This window comes from Gopherus evgoodei, unplaced genomic scaffold, assembly GCF_007399415.2.
Source record: "Gopherus evgoodei ecotype Sinaloan lineage unplaced genomic scaffold, rGopEvg1_v1.p scaffold_116_arrow_ctg1, whole genome shotgun sequence".
In the NCBI taxonomy this organism is placed as follows: Eukaryota; Metazoa; Chordata; order Testudines; family Testudinidae; genus Gopherus; species Gopherus evgoodei.
Genome location: NW_022059779.1, coordinates 38710 through 43493, shown reverse-complemented (window position 1 = coordinate 43493; position 4784 = coordinate 38710).

The window sequence follows — 4784 nt, the reverse complement described above, 5'->3', positions numbered from 1 at the left end:
CCACAACATTAAAGAAACCAACGGTACCAAGTCCTGCAGCATCACCTGTGGGGTTTCCACAAGAGCATCCATGCTGAGGAGCCAGTCAGCATGTGACTGTACGACCGGATCAAACGACAGCTGGCCGAGTTCCAGGAGATGAGGCTGCAGCTGGCCGATATGAGCGGGAGCACTGAGTGAAGGGAGGGGCGGCTCCCCTAACATTTTTGCGGCCTGCAGGGAATGGAGACAAAGCAGGGGGATGCGGGGACTCAGGGCAGGACCTGCGGATCTGATAGTGCAGGACCACAGTCGATAGAGGAAGAGAGAGAGTCCCGCAAGAGGAAGCTGCTAGTGGTAAGCAATAAGTGCAGGGTACAAACCAGCCAGCTGAGAGTCACAGGGGTCTAGAAAATGAAATGGCAGCAGGTCCTATGGTGTAATGGGCAGCACTCAGGACTTTGGATCCTGGGTTTAAATCTCAGTGGGAGCTCCTGGAGCAATGCTGGTTTCCTGCAAAGCCATGGAGCTCAATGTGCTTGGCTCCCCTCTCTCAGGGTGAACTGGAGTGAGTTTTTTCCCTCCTGCTGGGTGACTGATGCCCACTGGAGATAGGTCTTTGGTCCGGCCAGTTCAATGGGCTGGCTGCTATAGGCTGGAGTCCTTGAACTTAACACTCTGGCTGGAGAGCCCTGCGGGTTGACCATATAGTTGTTTCTCACTGCTTCACCTGATGTCCACAACTTTGGTCCCTGCAGCTGCCACACTCTTCCTCTTGCCCACATGGCATTCAAAGGAAGGAGTGCCAGGGCCAGGCTTCATAGTCAGGGCTATGATTGCTGGACTCAGACTAGGAAGGAGCTTATTGGAACATCTCTGGGGGTAAGATTTCATCTGTAATCAGTTTCTTAATGTATTAGGCTTAGACTTACGTGTTTTGTTTTATTTTACTTGGTAACTTATTTTGTTCTGTCTGTTATTACTTGAAATCACTTAAATCATACCTTTTATACGTAATAAAAATCATTCTGCTTATTAATTGACCCAGAGTAAGTATTTTATAGCTGGAGGAGCAAACAGCTGTGCATCTCTCTCTGTCGGTGTCATAGAGGGCGGACAATTTATGAGTTTACCCTGTTTATGCTTTATACAGAGTAAAATGGATTTATTTGAGGTTTGGATCCCATTGGGAGCTGGGTGTCTGGGTGCTGGAGACAGGAGAACTTCTTAAACTGTTTTCAATTAAGTCTGCAACTTTGGGGTGTGTGGTTCAGACCCTGAGTCGGTGTTGCAGCAGACTGGCATGTCTGGCTCGACAATGCAGGGTTCTGAAGGCCCAAACTGACAGAGAAAACAGGCTCAGAGGTAGTCTCAGCACATCAGGTGACAGTCCTACAGGGGTTTCTGTGATCAAAACCCTCACACCCACCTCCTCTGTATTTACTGCCTTCTCCCTCCAAAGAGAACCCACCAGCAACTCCATGATAATCCCATCTCACAGGGCTCCACCGCAGCCGTTCTCCTTCCTGGCCCCTGGAAGGACGGAACAACTTGGAGCAAAACATGGATGTTGCACTGCAGCCTGTTAGGGCAAAAAGGACAATTGGGGAGGTCAGAACAGCAAATAATTTCACAGCACAATTCCCCCTGGGCTCTTTCCTTGCACACAGATATTCTAGACTCTCCTGCAAATAGAACAATTCAAAACACGGTACTGGGCAGGGGGTGGGGGTTGGCTTAATCTACTCAGACATCTGTTAGAAAAGGAATTCAACCAGACACACCGTGTCCAGTAAGTTCTTGGAATGTACAGGGACACCTGTTTCTTTCAGACGATGGAAGCATTAACTGGAGGATGAAGGAATGAGTTAGGAAACTGAAGGCGGAAAGCAATACGGGCAAAAGTGATGAGAAAATGATCAACGTCAAGGTCCTATGAGAAGGAAGGCATGAGAGCAGTAGAATACGGACAATGGAGGTCCAAAAGGCAGACTTCAAACAACGTGAAGAACTGGCTGGTGAGGTCCCGTGGGACTAAAACCTTGGAGGGAGAAAAGAGTTCAGGAGAGCTGGCTGGCCCTTCCCCAGAGGAGGAGCAGCAAGGGATCACAATGTGAAGGAAAGACTGAAAGAGGAATAAGTGGCCAATATGGCTCTCCCACAAGCTCTTTCATGACCAGAAAATAAAAAGGAATCCTATAGAAAGTGGAATCGTGGACAAATTTCTCTGGAAGAGTACAAAAGAACTGCACAAGCATGTGGGGACAAAATCAGAAAGATTAACTCACAAAATCAGTTACCCCTTGGAAGTGACATACTGTACTTCCCAGAGAAGAAGCAGCGCTAGTAACATATGACATCAACAAGACAAAGGTGTTTAATGCCTTTTTACATTCACTAAAAAATGTAATTGTGAGCAGATTATTCCTAACCAAGGGGGGAAGGAACAGAAACCACAATGGGGAAATAAGAGGTTGAAAAAATATTGACATACTTTAAATGTATTGAAGTCAGCAGGGCCTAATGCAATTCATCCTGGAGTATCTGAGGAATTAGCTGAAGGAATCTTGGAACAGTTAACAATGATCTTTGACAACTCTGGGAGGATGGAGAGGTGTCCCCGCAGACCTGGGGAATAAAGACCAGTCAAGCCTAATTTAGATACCCAGAAAGAAATGTGTATTAAACAATCAATGTATAAGCACCTAAAGCAGGGGTAGGAAACCTATGGCCCCCAAGCTCATTTTCAGTGGCACTCACACTACCCAGGTCCTGGCCATCGGTCCAGGGGGCTCTGCATTTTAATTAGTTTTAAATGAAGCTTCTTAACCTTTTTCAAAACCTTATTTATTTTACGTTCAGCAATAGTTTAGTTACATATTATAGACTTATAGAAAGAGACTTTCTAAAAACAATAAAACATGTTACTTGCAAGCGAAACCTTAAATGAGAGTGAATAAATGAAGACTTGGCACACCACTTCTGAAAGGTTGCAGACCTCTGACCTAGAACATAGTAAAATGATAAGTTATAGCCAGCATAGATTATCAAATACAAATCATGCCAAACCAATCTAATTTCCTGCTTTACCAGAGGTACTGGCTTTATGGACCCAGGGGACACTGTAGACATGACATATCTTGATTTTAGTAAGGCTTTTGACATAAAACGCAATGACAGTCTCATCAGGAAACTAGGGAAATGTGGTGTACTTGAAAGTCTATGCTCAAACAGTAATTAATGGCTTGCTGAAAAACTGGGAGGATGGAATTAATGCGCTCCCACAGGGGCCAATCCTCGATCTGGTACTACTCAATATTTGCATTAATGACTTGGATAATGGAGTGGAGAGTGTGCTTATTAAATTTGCAGATGACACTAAGCTGAGAAGAATTGCAAACATGTTCGAGAACAGGATTAGAATTCAAAATGACCTTTATAAATTAGAGAATTGATCTGAATGAACAAGATGAAATTCAAAAGACAAGTGCAAAGTACTACACTTAAGGAAGGAAAAATGTTCATTTACAAACTGGGGGCTAACTTACTAGGGGGAAGTACTGGTCAAAAAGATCTGGAGGTTATAATGGATCACAAACTGAATCTGAGTCAGTCGTGTGACTCCGTTGTGATGAAGGCTAGTTCAGGACTGGAACAGGTGACCAAGGGAGGTTGTGGAATTGCCATCATTGGAGGTTTTAAGGACAAACACCTCAGCGTTGGGGGCTGGATTCGGTGGTTCATTCCAGCCCCACAGTTCTCTGATTCTATTCTGAAACGGTGGGTCATTTTATCACAGCACTGACCCGGCCCATCCTACCAGCACTAAACAACCATGACATTTTGAAATCCTCCCAGTAAAAAAGTCTGGGAACCAAATACGAGATAAGAGCAGAGCAAAAAAAGCAAATGTGATTCTGGGATGCATTGACGTGTGTTGTGAGCAAGACACGAGAAGTTGTTCTTTCGCTCTACTCTGCGCTGGTTAGGCCTCAGCTGGAGTGTTGTGTCCAGTTCTGGGCACCGCATATCAAGAAAGATATGGAGAAATTGGAGAGGATCCAGAGAAGAGCAATAAGAATGATTAAAGGTCTTGAGAACATGACCTATGAAGGAAGGCTGAAGGAATTGGGTTTGTTTAGTTTGGAAAAGAGAAGACTGAGAGGGGACATGATAGCAGTTTTCAGGTCTCTAAAAGGGTGTCATCAGGAGGAGGGAGAAAACTTGTTCAGCTTATCCTCTAAGGACAGAATGAGAAGCAATGGTCTTAAACTGCAGCAAGGGAGATTTAGGTTGGACATTAGGAAAAAGTTCCTAACTGTCAGGGTAGTTAAAACACTGGAATAAATTGCATAGGGAGGTTGTGGAATCTCTATCTCTGGAGCTATTAAAGAGTAGGTTAGATAAAGTTTATCAGGGATGGTCTAGACAGTATTTGGTCCTGCCATGAGGGCAGGGGACTGGACTCGAGGTCCTTTCCAGTGCTAGAATCTATGAAAAAGGAGTGACTCTGGGGGAATTCCCCGGACACTGTCCCCAGGGCAGCACACTCCCACAGCTGGGGGCACAGAGAGAGTCAGGAATTGGCTTTTCCTCTCCCTGTACATCACCTTCTCTGGAAAGTGAATCTGCCCAGGGCTGCTGCAGTAAGTGTATGTGGGCAGGTTAGAGATCTGGGAATCTCTCTTCCCAATTCTTTCTCTTTTCTCCTTGTGTTTTCTATCTCCTGTCCCGCCCCCTCTGGCAGACAGACATATTCCTGGGTGTTCGTTCTCCTATGGCTGGATCAGCTCCTCCAATTGCTA